Genomic DNA, 16,911 nt, shown 5'->3' with positions numbered 1-16,911 from the left:
AAACTGCTTAAGGGCAGTCCTAAGACTTCTGCATTCAAGCACACTGAGGAAGAAAGTCTTTCGTGCTTGGCTGTTTTCTCCACAGGAGGTCCTTGTTTCCTGGGGGTGCTAGAAGGGGATGCACAGAAGTGGAGCGTCCCGGTGAGTAACAGCAATGCCATGAAGATGCCTTAGTAGTAAAGTGTCAAACACTGTGCAGAAGAGCCTTCTGCCAAACTCTGCTGGGGAAACCATCCACCGTGCACTGAGGAGACCCTCCCTGAGAGAATACTACGCTGATTTCCCCTTGCATGCAACTTGCTCCTATGTGAAATAGAAAACTTAGTGAACATTGCCCTAGAAGGCTGTACACTTGATCTCTTTGGTGTTTTTCGGGTTTGTTTGCTGTGTGCGTAGTGTGCTGTGTGTGTTGTTGGCATATATGGTAGTGAGGGACTTGTGCTGCTTCTTGGTGATCCGGTGTGTGTACTCTGTGGTGGTCCGCTGTGCGTGCCGTTGGTCTCGTGTGTTTTGCGTTGTGTTGTCCATGGTCTGTGGATGCCGCTTGTTTTCCGTGTGTTGCGTGTTGTCCGTGTTGTGTGTACTTAGTACGTGTAATGTGTGTAGTGTACGTTCCTTACTGCTTGTTGAGTACACCGTTCTCTGTATTTCTCACTGTGTGGTGTGTGATGTGTGATGCTGGTATTTGTGAGTCGTGTTGTGTGGGTTGAGCGGTTCTTTGAGCATTGTATATTTTGCTTTTTTTGATGAGTTATCTGTTGGCGGCTGTCTATGTTGTTTGTTTGGTGTGTGGCTCTCCCAGTCTAATGTTTACTGTGAAATGTGTCTGGTCTTCTGTTGTCTGTCGTGCTACGTACTGTGTTCTGGGTTTTGTGGGTGCTGTCTATACACTTTCTGGGTGTTACATACCGGGTAGACGTTGGGTGGTCTGTGTAATTTGCGCATCGCGTGTGATGTTGATTTAGCCTTGTGTCGGACGTGTTGTGTGCATGTGTTTGTTGTGTGTGTGTGTGTGTGTGTGTGTGTGTGTGTGGGTTCTGGTTCGCGCTGCCTGCGTGTGGGTCTGTGTGTGCTCTGTACTGTATGCTTGTGGTTGTGTGTGTTGTGCGTTACAGGTGTGGTGCATGTGTTTTCGTCAGTTGTGTGTGGATTTGTATGTGTTGTGTCAGTTTTGTGTGTGTGGGGTTGTGATTTCTGTGTTGTGTCCGAGGGTTGTGTTTGAGTGGCTGTGCGTGTGTGTGGTGGTTACGTGTGTGATGTGAGATGTGTTGTCCATGTGTGGTTGTGCTTGTTTAGTGTGCCTCATTGTGTGTCCTTGCAAGTACTCTCGCAAATGCGATCCGTGTGTTTTGTGAGAAACATGTGCTCTTGCTGTGTCTGGTGTGTGCCCCGTGACTGTTGGGTTGTTACATTTTGTGCTTTGTGTGTGCGTGCATTGCGTGTGCGTGCCCGTGTTTCTGTATGCGTGCGGGGGTGTCTGCGTGCGGTGGTGTGCGGGGAGTGCAGCGGGTGAAATGTGTGCTACGTGCGTTTATCGTAGGTTGTGTGTTTCACGTGTAGTTTTGTATGTGTCGTGTGTGTTTTGCGTGTTTGATTGCGATACGTGTTTGACTGTGTTTGAAAGGTGTGTATAACTGTTCGTTATGTGTGTCAGGGGAGATGTGTTATCTGTATGTTTCTTTGCTTGTGTCGTGTGCCTCATTGTCTTTGTGGTGTGTACATGGTTAACTGCGGTTTGTGAGAATTGCGTGCCTTCATGTTTCTGTGGCGTCTGTGGTGTATGTTGTTTCATATCCTGTGCTGTTTGCGTGTTGCGTTTTCCTGTGATTTCCATGTCTGAGTTTGTGGGTGTTTACTGGTGTTTCTTGTGGTTATTCCTTGCGTGTGTGTTGCGTGTGGCTTTATGTGTGGTATGTAGTGGTTGTGTCGGTCTGTGTGTTGTGCTGTCAATGCAGGGTGTTGTGTGTGTTATGAGTTGTGATGTTTATTTAATTGGTGTGTGCTGTTTGTGTGTGTTGTGTGATGTATGGGTTCTCTGATCCGTGTACTATTTTGTGTGTTGTGGTAATGTATTGGTGTGTTTCTTCTAATGTGTGTGTGTGTGGTGTGTGCGATGTTTATGCTGTGCACCTTCTCTGTGATACGTTTTGTGTTTGTTGGGTTTTGTGTTATGTGTGAACTGCAGTGCTTGCCTTCTGCGCATACGGTAGGGCGTGTCTCGTGGTGTTTGTTGTGTGATGGTGTGTGTATTCTGTGCTGTGTTCCATTTTGTGTGCTGTGTTGTTTTGTGTTTTCTGCTGTGATGTCTGTGATCTGTTGGTTTAATGTGCGTGGCGGAGTTTATGTGGTTGTGTGTGTGTTTCCTGTGTGTCGTGAGGGTTATGTGTGTGTGACGTGTGCAGTTTGGGTACTTTGTTGTGTGCGGTGTATGTTCTGTGTGTATTTCTCTGTGGAGTGCTGTGTGACTGGTGCGTTTGTGGGTGGGTCTGTGTTGGGTGTTGTGTGCTTGGAATGTGTCTTTGTGTGTTGTGTGTTTGGCGTCTTTTGTGTAGCGTGTTGTGTTCGTGGTTGGGACTGTTATGTGGTCTGTGAGTGGGTTTCTTTTCCATGTTTAGTGTGGTGTTACCGCACGTGTGTTTCACGATGTGCAACGTACTGTGTTCTCAGTTGCGTGTGTGCTGTGTGTCTGTCTTCTTATCTGTTTTGCGAATTGTGCGTGTGTTGTGTCATCTGTGTGCTGTACGTGTTGTGTGGGGTATTAATTGTGTGCTGTGTCGTATGCTTTGAATGTATGTTGTGTACTTTGCATTGTGCCATCTGTGAGGCCCTGTGTGACGTATGCTTTCGCGTGTGTTTTGTGTGGGGTGTGTAGTGTGCGAAATGCGTGTTTCATAAATTCGGGGTTCTTTTTGTTGGGGATTGTGTGTGGTTTGCACGTGTTGTATCCGTGGGGTGCGTTTTGCATGTGTGATCGTGATTTCTGTGTGGCTTGTGTTTGACAGTTTGTGTGTGTGGTTGGCTGTTTGAGTAATGCGTGAAATTTGTGCTGCTGTGTGTGCTGTGGTGTGGTCATGCTTGGCCAGTGAGCCCCACTGTGTGTGTTAGTGCTTACTCGGGGAACCGTGGTTCATGTGTCTTGTGTGCAGTTATGTTCTCGGTGTGTGTGGGGTTTGATGCTTAGGGTGATGTGCTGTTTGTGCGTTGAGAGACTTCTGCATTCAAGCACACTGAAGACGGACGGCCTCTCGTGCTTGTCCGTTTTCTCCACAGGTTTGCAACCCTCCGGGAGGGCCCTGTTTCCTGAGGGCGCTAGGAGAGGGCGCAAGGAGCCCCCTCAAGCCCTTTAGTGGCAATGCCCTGATGATGCCTTTGCAGTAAAGAGTCAGACACTGCTGCAGGAGAGAGCCTTATGCCAGACCTTGCTGGGGAAACAGTCCACCGTGCACTGAGGGGACCCTCCGTGGGAGAATACTAGGTTGCTTTCGCCTTGCGTGCAATTTGCTCCTCCGTGATATGGGAAACAGTAAACACTGTAGTAGAAGGCGGTCTTCTCTGTACGCCCTGTGCTATCTCAAAGACGTAAGTGGGCTTCGAATAGGCCTTAGCACTAGCCACACGGGAAGTTGCAGAACAAGAGGCTCTGAAATAACAGCAGTGGACGCAAGTCAGCGTTGGATTCAGCTTACGTGGGTGAAAGAAAGCAGTGCAGGATGCCCCATTCAGGGAATCATTGACACCGTTGCAGTGGACGCTGAAACTGAGCCTGCAATGTGCTTTCCGTGTCTGCCCTGTGTGCCTGCACTCTAAGCACCTGAGTGAGGTCTGCTGTGTAGAGCTCTCTTCTGCTGAGCGGCAGATGCTCGCTTGTGTGGCCATTAACATGAGGCCTTCCTTGCTGAGGGTGCCTGGCTGTCAGAAAACATGCCCGCATACAGCGAATTTGGCTTGGAAGTTTAAAAAAGTCGCTTTTCTCTGCTACTTCCTGGCTGCTGCAGAGAGGCCCAGGTTGGTCTGTGGGGTATGCACACCGGTCTACCGTGCCACAGTCTGAGCTTTGAAAACGAAGTGTACATTGGCTTCAGTCCCCCAGCATCATGTCAGCAAGAGGTGTGTGCAAGCTTCTCCAAGGCCTGGTGGCCGATGGGCCCTAAGCCTCAGAGCTGTCGGCGCTGAGGCTGTCTCCGTCCAAGTGATTGGCTCCTCAGACATATCCAGACTGACAGCTAAACACTGCTGTGGCAAGGTGAGCTTCTTACATACAGTTGTGCTCCCAGACACAAGGACACTGTGAAGAGGTCTTCCGCCCAGCCTCAGGGGAAGAGGCAGAGCAAGTCGCTTTCTGCACAGCATTGGATGCAGGACGCATGGGCGTTCTGTTCAACAGGCGAAAAGCAGGCAGCACCAGGAGCCTCTGTCAGGGAAGCTCCTCTTTATGGCTAGTGAGGCTTAATTCAAACCGGCAATGGAAATTGTCCTGGGGTAGGTAACTGAGCTCTAACTTCACGACCTGACACTTCCAGTGACACTCTCCTCACTCGTACAGAGTGAAATGGCCAAACGTAGGTGTGCGTGGTGTCCTCTCTGAATGCACCTTAAGTCCAAGAGATACGGGTGCTGCGAATAGGACTTGCAACTAGGTTTAAGGGAAGGTGCTGTTGGGACTCCTTCAGCTGATCATCCTGTCATCAGAACAAAGCTCTTCTCTGGGCCAGAACTCCATCAAGCTGAACTAACCGTGTGCAGCACAGCTCTCTCTTTGCGATCTGCAGGGGGGAAAGAATCCTTTGCTAGGATTCTAAAGCTAAACTGCTTAAGGGCAGTCCTAAGACTTCTGCATTCAAGCACACTGAGGAAGAAAGTCTTTCGTGCTTGGCTGTTTTCTCCACAGGAGGTCCTTGTTTCCTGGGGGTGCTAGAAGGGGATGCACAGAAGTGGAGCGTCCCGGTGAGTAACAGCAATGCCATGAAGATGCCTTAGTAGTAAAGTGTCAAACACTGTGCAGAAGAGCCTTCTGCCAAACTCTGCTGGGGAAACCATCCACCGTGCACTGAGGAGACCCTCCCTGAGAGAATACTACGCTGATGTCCCCTTGCATGCAACTTGCTCCTATGTGAAATAGAAACCTTAGTGAACATTGCCCTAGAAGGCTGTACACTTGATCTCTTTGGTGTTTTTCGGGTTTGTTTGCTGTGTGCGTAGTGTGCGGTATGTGTTTTTGGCATATATGGTAGTGAGGGACTTGTGCTGCTTCTTGGTGATCCGGTGTGTGTACTCTGTGGTGGTCCGCTGTGCGTGCCGTTGGTCTCGTGTGTTTTGCGTTGTGTTGTCCATGGTCTGTGGATGCCGCTTGTTTTCCGTGTGTTGCGTGTTGTCCGTGTTGTGTGTACTTAGTACGTGTAATGTGTGTAGTGTACGTTCCTTACTGCTTGTTGAGTACACCGTTCTCTGTATTTCTCACTGTGTGGTGTGTGATGTGTGATGCTGGTATTTGTGAGTCGTGTTGTGTGGGTTGAGCGGTTCTTTGAGCATTGTATATTTTGCTTTTTCTGATGAGTTATCTGTAGGCGGCTGTCTATGTTGTTTGTTTGGTGTGTGGCTCTCCCAGTCTAATGTTTACTGTGAAATGTGTCTGGTCTTCTGTTGTCTGTCGTGCTACGTACTGTGTTCTGGGTTTTGTGGGTGCTGTCTATACACTTTCTGGGTGTTACATACCGGGTAGACGTTGGGTGGTCTGTGTAATTTGCGCATCGCGTGTGATGTTGATTTAGCCTTGTGTCGGACGTGTTGTGTGCATGTGTTTGTTGTGTGTGTGGGGGGGGGGGTTTCTGGTTCGCGCTGCCTGTGTGTGGGTCTGTGTGTGCTCTGTACTGTATGCTTGTGGTTGTGTGTGTTGTGCGTTACAGGTGTGGTGCATGTGTTTTCGTCAGTTGTGTGTGGATTTGTATGTGTTGTGTCAGTTTTGTGTGTGTGGGGTTGTGATTTCTGTGTTGTGTCCGAGGGTTGTGTTTGAGTGGCTGTGCGTGTGTGTGGTGGTTACGTGTGTGATGTGAGATGTGTTGTCCATGTGTGGTTGTGCTTGTTTAGTGTGCCTCATTGTGTGTCCTTGCAAGTACTCTCGCAAATGCGATCCGTGTGTTTTGTGAGAAACATGTGCTCTTGCTGTGTCTGGTGTGTGCCCCGTGACTGTTGGGTTGTTACATTTTGTGCTTTGTGTGTGCGTGCATTGCGTGTGCGTGCCCGTGTTTCTGTATGCGTGCGGGGGTGTCTGCGTGCGGTGGTGTGCGGGGAGTGCAGCGGGTGAAATGTGTGCTACGTGCGTTTATCGTAGGTTGTGTGTTTCACGTGTAGTTTTGTATGTGTCGTGTGTGTTTTGCGTGTTTGATTGCGATACGTGTTTGACTGTGTTTGAAAGGTGTGTATAACTGTTCGTTATGTGTGTCAGGGGAGATGTGTTATCTGTATGTTTCTTTGCTTGTGTCGTGTGCCTCATTGTCTTTGTGGTGTGTACATGGTTAACTGCGGTTTGTGAGAATTGCGTGCCTTCATGTTTCTGTGGCGTCTGTGGTGTATGTTGTTTCATATCCTGTGCTGTTTGCGTGTTGCGTTTTCCTGTGATTTCCATGTCTGAGTTTGTGGGTGTTTACTGGTGTTTCTTGTGGTTATTCCTTGCGTGTGTGTTGCGTGTGGCTTTATGTGTGGTATGTAGTGGTTGTGTCGGTCTGTGTGTTGTGCTGTCAATGCAGGGTGTTGTGTGTGTTATGAGTTGTGATGTTTATTTAATTGGTGTGTGCTGTTTGTGTGTGTTGTGTGATGTATGGGTTCTCTGATCCGTGTACTATTTTGTGTGTTGTGGTAATGTATTGGTGTGTTTCTTCTAATGTGTGTGTGTGTGGTGTGTGCGATGTTTATGCTGTGCACCTTCTCTGTGATACGTTTTGTGTTTGTTGGGTTTTGTGTTATGTGTGAACTGCAGTGCTTGCCTTCTGCGCATACGGTAGGGCGTGTCTCGTGGTGTTTGTTGTGTGATGGTGTGTGTATTCTGTGCTGTGTTCCATTTTGTGTGCTGTGTTGTTTTGTGTTTTCTGCTGTGATGTCTGTGATCTGTTGGTTTAATGTGCGTGGCGGAGTTTATGTGGTCGTGTGTGTGTTTCCTGTGTGTCGTGAGGGTTATGTGTGTGTGACGTGTGCAGTTTGGGTACTTTGTTGTGTGCGGTGTATGTTCTGTGTGTATTTCTCTGTGGAGTGCTGTGTGACTGGTGCGTTTGTGGGTGGGTCTGTGTTGGGTGTTGTGTGCTTGGAATGTGTCTTTGTGTGTTGTGTGTTTGGCGTCTTTTGTGTAGCGTGTTGTGTTCGTGGTTGGGACTGTTATGTGGTCTGTGAGTGGGTTTCTTTTCCATGTTTAGTGTGGTGTTACCGCACGTGTGTTTCACGATGTGCAACGTACTGTGTTCTCAGTTGCGTGTGTGCTGTGTGTCTGTCTTCTTATCTGTTTTGCGAATTGTGCGTGTGTTGTGTCATCTGTGTGCTGTACGTGTTGTGTGGGGTATTAATTGTGTGCTGTGTCGTATGCTTTGAATGTATGTTGTGTACTTTGCATTGTGCCATCTGTGAGGCCCTGTGTGACGTATGCTTTCGCGTGTGTTTTGTGTGGGGTGTGTAGTGTGCGAAATGCGTGTTTCATAAATTCGGGGTTCTTTTTGTTGGGGATTGTGTGTGGTTTGCACGTGTTGTATCCGTGGGGTGCGTTTTGCATGTGTGATCGTGATTTCTGTGTGGCTTGTGTTTGACAGTTTGTGTGTGTGGTTGGCTGTTTGAGTAATGCGTGAAATTTGTGCTGCTGTGTGTGCTGTGGTGTGGTCATGCTTGGCCAGTGAGCCCCACTGTGTGTGTTAGTGCTTACTCGGGGAACCGTGGTTCATGTGTCTTGTGTGCAGTTATGTTCTCGGTGTGTGTGGGGTTTGATGCTTAGGGTGATGTGCTGTTTGTGCGTTGAGAGACTTCTGCATTCAAGCACACTGAAGACGGACGGCCTCTCGTGCTTGTCCGTTTTCTCCACAGGTTTGCAACCCTCCGGGAGGGCCCTGTTTCCTGAGGGCGCTAGGAGAGGGCGCAAGGAGCCCCCTCAAGCCCTTTAGTGGCAATGCCCTGATGATGCCTTTGCAGTAAAGAGTCAGACACTGCTGCAGGAGAGAGCCTTATGCCAGACCTTGCTGGGGAAACAGTCCACCGTGCACTGAGGGGACCCTCCGTGGGAGAATACTAGGTTGCTTTCGCCTTGCGTGCAATTTGCTCCTCCGTGATATGGGAAACAGTAAACACTGTAGTAGAAGGCGGTCTTCTCTGTACGCCCTGTGCTATCTCAAAGACGTAAGTGGGCTTCGAATAGGCCTTAGCACTAGCCACACGGGAAGTTGCAGAACAAGAGGCTCTGAAATAACAGCAGTGGACGCAAGTCAGCGTTGGATTCAGCTTACGTGGGTGAAAGAAAGCAGTGCAGGATGCCCCATTCAGGGAATCATTGACACTGTTGCAGTGGACGCTGAAACTGAGCCTGCAATGTGCTTTCCGTGTCTGCCCTGTGTGCCTGCACTCTAAGCACCTGAGTGAGGTCTGCTGTGTAGAGCTCTCTTCTGCTGAGCGGCAGATGCTCGCTTGTGTGGCCATTAACATGAGGCCTTCCTTGCTGAGGGTGCCTGGCTGTCAGAAAACATGCCCGCATACAGCGAATTTGGCTTGGAAGTTTAAAAAAGTCGCTTTTCTCTGCTACTTCCTGGCTGCTGCAGAGAGGCCCAGGTTGGTCTGTGGGGTATGCACACCGGTCTACCGTGCCACAGTCTGAGCTTTGAAAACGAAGTGTACATTGGCTTCAGTCCCCCAGCATCATGTCAGCAAGAGGTGTGTGCAAGCTTCTCCAAGGCCTGGTGGCCGATGGGCCCTAAGCCTCAGAGCTGTCGGCGCTGAGGCTGTCTCCGTCCAAGTGATTGGCTCCTCAGACATATCCAGACTGACAGCTAAACACTGCTGTGGCAAGGTGAGCTTCTTACATACAGTTGTGCTCCCAGACACAAGGACACTGTGAAGAGGTCTTCCGCCCAGCCTCAGGGGAAGAGGCAGAGCAAGTCGCTTTCTGCACAGCATTGGATGCAGGACGCATGGGCGTTCTGTTCAACAGGCGAAAAGCAGGCAGCACCAGGAGCCTCTGTCAGGGAAGCTCCTCTTTATGGCTAGTGAGGCTTAATTCAAACCGGCAATGGAAATTGTCCTGGGGTAGGTAACTGAGCTCTAACTTCACGACCTGACACTTCCAGTGACACTCTCCTCACTCGTACAGAGTGAAATGGCCAAACGTAGGTGTGCGTGGTGTCCTCTCTGAATGCACCTTAAGTCCAAGAGATACGGGTGCTGCGAATAGGACTTGCAACTAGGTTTAAGGGAAGGTGCTGTTGGGACTCCTTCAGCTGATCATCCTGTCATCAGAACAAAGCTCTTCTCTGGGCCAGAACTCCATCAAGCTGAACTAACCGTGTGCAGCACAGCTCTCTCTTTGCGATCTGCAGGGGGGAAAGAATCCTTTGCTAGGATTCTAAAGCTAAACTGCTTAAGGGCAGTCCTAAGACTTCTGCATTCAAGCACACTGAGGAAGAAAGTCTTTCGTGCTTGGCTGTTTTCTCCACAGGAGGTCCTTGTTTCCTGGGGGTGCTAGAAGGGGATGCACAGAAGTGGAGCGTCCCGGTGAGTAACAGCAATGCCATGAAGATGCCTTAGTAGTAAAGTGTCAAACACTGTGCAGAAGAGCCTTCTGCCAAACTCTGCTGGGGAAACCATCCACCGTGCACTGAGGAGACCCTCCCTGAGAGAATACTACGCTGATTTCCCCTTGCATGCAACTTGCTCCTATGTGAAATAGAAACCTTAGTGAACATTGCCCTAGAAGGCTGTACACTTGATCTCTTTGGTGTTTTTCGGGTTTGTTTGCTGTGTGCGTAGTGTGCGGTATGTGTTGTTGGCATATATGGTAGTGAGGGACTTGTGCTGCTTCTTGGTGATCCGGTGTGTGTACTCTGTGGTGGTCCGCTGTGCGTGCCGTTGGTCTCGTGTGTTTTGCGTTGTGTTGTCCATGGTCTGTGGATGCCGCTTGTTTTCCGTGTGTTGCGTGTTGTCCGTGTTGTGTGTACTTAGTACGTGTAATGTGTGTAGTGTACGTTCCTTACTGCTTGTTGAGTACACCGTTCTCTGTATTTCTCACTGTGTGGTGTGTGATGTGTGATGCTGGTATTTGTGAGTCGTGTTGTGTGGGTTGAGCGGTTCTTTGAGCATTGTATATTTTGCTTTTTTTGATGAGTTATCTGTTGGCGGCTGTCTATGTTGTTTGTTTGGTGTGTGGCTCTCCCAGTCTAATGTTTACTGTGAAATGTGTCTGGTCTTCTGTTGTCTGTCGTGCTACGTACTGTGTTCTGGGTTTTGTGGGTGCTGTCTATACACTTTCTGGGTGTTACATACCGGGTAGACGTTGGGTGGTCTGTGTAATTTGCGCATCGCGTGTGATGTTGATTTAGCCTTGTGTCGGACGTGTTGTGTGCATGTGTTTGTTGTGTGTGTGTGTGGGGGGGGGTTTCTGGTTCGCGCTGCCTGCGTGTGGGTCTGTGTGTGCTCTGTACTGTATGCTTGTGGTTGTGTGTGTTGTGCGTTACAGGTGTGGTGCATGTGTTTTCGTCAGTTGTGTGTGGATTTGTATGTGTTGTGTCAGTTTTGTGTGTGTGGGGTTGTGATTTCTGTGTTGTGTCCGAGGGTTGTGTTTGAGTGGCTGTGCGTGTGTGTGGTGGTTACGTGTGTGATGTGAGATGTGTTGTCCATGTGTGGTTGTGCTTGTTTAGTGTGCCTCATTGTGTGTCCTTGCAAGTACTCTCGCAAATGCGATCCGTGTGTTTTGTGAGAAACATGTGCTCTTGCTGTGTCTGGTGTGTGCCCCGTGACTGTTGGGTTGTTACATTTTGTGCTTTGTGTGTGCGTGCATTGCGTGTGCGTGCCCGTGTTTCTGTATGCGTGCGGGGGTGTCTGCGTGCGGTGGTGTGCGGGGAGTGCAGCGGGTGAAATGTGTGCTACGTGCGTTTATCGTAGGTTGTGTGTTTCACGTGTAGTTTTGTATGTGTCGTGTGTGTTTTGCGTGTTTGATTGCGATACGTGTTTGACTGTGTTTGAAAGGTGTGTATAACTGTTCGTTATGTGTGTCAGGGGAGATGTGTTATCTGTATGTTTCTTTGCTTGTGTCGTGTGCCTCATTGTCTTTGTGGTGTGTACATGGTTAACTGCGGTTTGTGAGAATTGCGTGCCTTCATGTTTCTGTGGCGTCTGTGGTGTATGTTGTTTCATATCCTGTGCTGTTTGCGTGTTGCGTTTTCCTGTGATTTCCATGTCTGAGTTTGTGGGTGTTTACTGGTGTTTCTTGTGGTTATTCCTTGCGTGTGTGTTGCGTGTGGCTTTATGTGTGGTATGTAGTGGTTGTGTCGGTCTGTGTGTTGTGCTGTCAATGCAGGGTGTTGTGTGTGTTATGAGTTGTGATGTTTATTTAATTGGTGTGTGCTGTTTGTGTGTGTTGTGTGATGTATGGGTTCTCTGATCCGTGTACTATTTTGTGTGTTGTGGTAATGTATTGGTGTGTTTCTTCTAATGTGTGTGTGTGTGGTGTGTGCGATGTTTATGCTGTGCACCTTCTCTGTGATACGTTTTGTGTTTGTTGGGTTTTGTGTTATGTGTGAACTGCAGTGCTTGCCTTCTGCGCATACGGTAGGGCGTGTCTCGTGGTGTTTGTTGTGTGATGGTGTGTGTATTCTGTGCTGTGTTCCATTTTGTGTGCTGTGTTGTTTTGTGTTTTCTGCTGTGATGTCTGTGATCTGTTGGTTTAATGTGCGTGGCGGAGTTTATGTGGTTGTGTGTGTGTTTCCTGTGTGTCGTGAGGGTTATGTGTGTGTGACGTGTGCAGTTTGGGTACTTTGTTGTGTGCGGTGTATGTTCTGTGTGTATTTCTCTGTGGAGTGCTGTGTGACTGGTGCGTTTGTGGGTGGGTCTGTGTTGGGTGTTGTGTGCTTGGAATGTGTCTTTGTGTGTTGTGTGTTTGGCGTCTTTTGTGTAGCGTGTTGTGTTCGTGGTTGGGACTGTTATGTGGTCTGTGAGTGGGTTTCTTTTCCATGTTTAGTGTGGTGTTACCGCACGTGTGTTTCACGATGTGCAACGTACTGTGTTCTCAGTTGCGTGTGTGCTGTGTGTCTGTCTTCTTATCTGTTTTGCGAATTGTGCGTGTGTTGTGTCATCTGTGTGCTGTACGTGTTGTGTGGGGTATTAATTGTGTGCTGTGTCGTATGCTTTGAATGTATGTTGTGTACTTTGCATTGTGCCATCTGTGAGGCCCTGTGTGACGTATGCTTTCGCGTGTGTTTTGTGTGGGGTGTGTAGTGTGCGAAATGCGTGTTTCATAAATTCGGGGTTCTTTTTGTTGGGGATTGTGTGTGGTTTGCACGTGTTGTATCCGTGGGGTGCGTTTTGCATGTGTGATCGTGATTTCTGTGTGGCTTGTGTTTGACAGTTTGTGTGTGTGGTTGGCTGTTTGAGTAATGCGTGAAATTTGTGCTGCTGTGTGTGCTGTGGTGTGGTCATGCTTGGCCAGTGAGCCCCACTGTGTGTGTTAGTGCTTACTCGGGGAACCGTGGTTCATGTGTCTTGTGTGCAGTTATGTTCTCGGTGTGTGTGGGGTTTGATGCTTAGGGTGATGTGCTGTTTGTGCGTTGAGAGACTTCTGCATTCAAGCACACTGAAGACGGACGGCCTCTCGTGCTTGTCCGTTTTCTCCACAGGTTTGCAACCCTCCGGGAGGGCCCTGTTTCCTGAGGGCGCTAGGAGAGGGCGCAAGGAGCCCCCTCAAGCCCTTTAGTGGCAATGCCCTGATGATGCCTTTGCAGTAAAGAGTCAGACACTGCTGCAGGAGAGAGCCTTATGCCAGACCTTGCTGGGGAAACAGTCCACCGTGCACTGAGGGGACCCTCCGTGGGAGAATACTAGGTTGCTTTCGCCTTGCGTGCAATTTGCTCCTCCGTGATATGGGAAACAGTAAACACTGTAGTAGAAGGCGGTCTTCTCTGTACGCCCTGTGCTATCTCAAAGACGTAAGTGGGCTTCGAATAGGCCTTAGCACTAGCCACACGGGAAGTTGCAGAACAAGAGGCTCTGAAATAACAGCAGTGGACGCAAGTCAGCGTTGGATTCAGCTTACGTGGGTGAAAGAAAGCAGTGCAGGATGCCCCATTCAGGGAATCATTGACACTGTTGCAGTGGACGCTGAAACTGAGCCTGCAATGTGCTTTCCGTGTCTGCCCTGTGTGCCTGCACTCTAAGCACCTGAGTGAGGTCTGCTGTGTAGAGCTCTCTTCTGCTGAGCGGCAGATGCTCGCTTGTGTGGCCATTAACATGAGGCCTTCCTTGCTGAGGGTGCCTGGCTGTCAGAAAACATGCCCGCATACAGCGAATTTGGCTTGGAAGTTTAAAAAAGTCGCTTTTCTCTGCTACTTCCTGGCTGCTGCAGAGAGGCCCAGGTTGGTCTGTGGGGTATGCACACCGGTCTACCGTGCCACAGTCTGAGCTTTGAAAACGAAGTGTACATTGGCTTCAGTCCCCCAGCATCATGTCAGCAAGAGGTGTGTGCAAGCTTCTCCAAGGCCTGGTGGCCGATGGGCCCTAAGCCTCAGAGCTGTCGGCGCTGAGGCTGTCTCCGTCCAAGTGATTGGCTCCTCAGACATATCCAGACTGACAGCTAAACACTGCTGTGGCAAGGTGAGCTTCTTACATACAGTTGTGCTCCCAGACACAAGGACACTGTGAAGAGGTCTTCCGCCCAGCCTCAGGGGAAGAGGCAGAGCAAGTCGCTTTCTGCACAGCATTGGATGCAGGACGCATGGGCGTTCTGTTCAACAGGCGAAAAGCAGGCAGCACCAGGAGCCTCTGTCAGGGAAGCTCCTCTTTATGGCTAGTGAGGCTTAATTCAAACCGGCAATGGAAATTGTCCTGGGGTAGGTAACTGAGCTCTAACTTCACGACCTGACACTTCCAGTGACACTCTCCTCACTCGTACAGAGTGAAATGGCCAAACGTAGGTGTGCGTGGTGTCCTCTCTGAATGCACCTTAAGTCCAAGAGATACGGGTGCTGCGAATAGGACTTGCAACTAGGTTTAAGGGAAGGTGCTGTTGGGACTCCTTCAGCTGATCATCCTGTCATCAGAACAAAGCTCTTCTCTGGGCCAGAACTCCATCAAGCTGAACTAACCGTGTGCAGCACAGCTCTCTCTTTGCGATCTGCAGGGGGGAAAGAATCCTTTGCTAGGATTCTAAAGCTAAACTGCTTAAGGGCAGTCCTAAGACTTCTGCATTCAAGCACACTGAGGAAGAAAGTCTTTCGTGCTTGGCTGTTTTCTCCACAGGAGGTCCTTGTTTCCTGGGGGTGCTAGAAGGGGATGCACAGAAGTGGAGCGTCCCGGTGAGTAACAGCAATGCCATGAAGATGCCTTAGTAGTAAAGTGTCAAACACTGTGCAGAAGAGCCTTCTGCCAAACTCTGCTGGGGAAACCATCCACCGTGCACTGAGGAGACCCTCCCTGAGAGAATACTACGCTGATTTCCCCTTGCATGCAACTTGCTCCTATGTGAAATAGAAACCTTAGTGAACATTGCCCTAGAAGGCTGTACACTTGATCTCTTTGGTGTTTTTCGGGTTTGTTTGCTGTGTGCGTAGTGTGCGGTATGTGTTGTTGGCATATATGGTAGTGAGGGACTTGTGCTGCTTCTTGGTGATCCGGTGTGTGTACTCTGTGGTGGTCCGCTGTGCGTGCCGTTGGTCTCGTGTGTTTTGCGTTGTGTTGTCCATGGTCTGTGGATGCCGCTTGTTTTCCGTGTGTTGCGTGTTGTCCGTGTTGTGTGTACTTAGTACATGTAATGTGTGTAGTGTACGTTCCTTACTGCTTGTTGAGTACACCGTTCTCTGTATTTCTCACTGTGTGGTGTGTGATGTGTGATGCTGGTATTTGTGAGTCGTGTTGTGTGGGTTGAGCGGTTCTTTGAGCATTGTATATTTTGCTTTTTTTGATGAGTTATCTGTTGGCGGCTGTCTATGTTGTTTGTTTGGTGTGTGGCTCTCCCAGTCTAATGTTTACTGTGAAATGTGTCTGGTCTTCTGTTGTCTGTCGTGCTACGTACTGTGTTCTGGGTTTTGTGGGTGCTGTCTATACACTTTCTGGGTGTTACATACCGGGTAGACGTTGGGTGGTCTGTGTAATTTGCGCATCGCGTGTGATGTTGATTTAGCCTTGTGTCGGACGTGTTGTGTGCATGTGTTTGTTGTGTGTGTGTGTGGGGGGGGGTTCTGGTTCGCGCTGCCTGCGTGTGGGTCTGTGTGTGCTCTGTACTGTATGCTTGTGGTTGTGTGTGTTGTGCGTTACAGGTGTGGTGCATGTGTTTTCGTCAGTTGTGTGTGGATTTGTATGTGTTGTGTCAGTTTTGTGTGTGTGGGGTTGTGATTTCTGTGTTGTGTCCGAGGGTTGTGTTTGAGTGGCTGTGCGTGTGTGTGGTGGTTACGTGTGTGATGTGAGATGTGTTGTCCATGTGTGGTTGTGCTTGTTTAGTGTGCCTCATTGTGTGTCCTTGCAAGTACTCTCGCAAATGCGATCCGTGTGTTTTGTGAGAAACATGTGCTCTTGCTGTGTCTGGTGTGTGCCCCGTGACTGTTGGGTTGTTACATTTTGTGCTTTGTGTGTGCGTGCATTGCGTGTGCGTGCCCGTGTTTCTGTATGCGTGCGGGGGTGTCTGCGTGCGGTGGTGTGCGGGGAGTGCAGCGGGTGAAATGTGTGCTACGTGCGTTTATCGTAGGTTGTGTGTTTCACGTGTAGTTTTGTATGTGTCGTGTGTGTTTTGCGTGTTTGATTGCGATACGTGTTTGACTGTGTTTGAAAGGTGTGTATAACTGTTCGTTATGTGTGTCAGGGGAGATGTGTTATCTGTATGTTTCTTTGCTTGTGTCGTGTGCCTCATTGTCTTTGTGGTGTGTACATGGTTAACTGCGGTTTGTGAGAATTGCGTGCCTTCATGTTTCTGTGGCGTCTGTGGTGTATGTTGTTTCATATCCTGTGCTGTTTGCGTGTTGCGTTTTCCTGTGATTTCCATGTCTGAGTTTGTGGGTGTTTACTGGTGTTTCTTGTGGTTATTCCTTGCGTGTGTGTTGCGTGTGGCTTTATGTGTGGTATGTAGTGGTTGTGTCGGTCTGTGTGTTGTGCTGTCAATGCAGGGTGTTGTGTGTGTTATGAGTTGTGATGTTTATTTAATTGGTGTGTGCTGTTTGTGTGTGTTGTGTGATGTATGGGTTCTCTGATCCGTGTACTATTTTGTGTGTTGTGGTAATGTATTGGTGTGTTTCTTCTAATGTGTGTGTGTGTGGTGTGTGCGATGTTTATGCTGTGCACCTTCTCTGTGATACGTTTTGTGTTTGTTGGGTTTTGTGTTATGTGTGAACTGCAGTGCTTGCCTTCTGCGCATACGGTAGGGCGTGTCTCGTGGTGTTTGTTGTGTGATGGTGTGTGTATTCTGTGCTGTGTTCCATTTTGTGTGCTGTGTTGTTTTGTGTTTTCTGCTGTGATGTCTGTGATCTGTTGGTTTAATGTGCGTGGCGGAGTTTATGTGGTTGTGTGTGTGTTTCCTGTGTGTCGTGAGGGTTATGTGTGTGTGACGTGTGCAGTTTGGGTACTTTGTTGTGTGCGGTGTATGTTCTGTGTGTATTTCTCTGTGGAGTGCTGTGTGACTGGTGCGTTTGTGGGTGGGTCTGTGTTGGGTGTTGTGTGCTTGGAATGTGTCTTTGTGTGTTGTGTGTTTGGCGTCTT

The sequence above is a fragment of the Manis javanica genome, chromosome 9 (genome assembly GCF_040802235.1).
Source record: "Manis javanica isolate MJ-LG chromosome 9, MJ_LKY, whole genome shotgun sequence".
NCBI lineage: Eukaryota > Metazoa > Chordata > Mammalia > Pholidota > Manidae > Manis > Manis javanica.
This window is presented reverse-complemented; position numbering follows the sequence as displayed.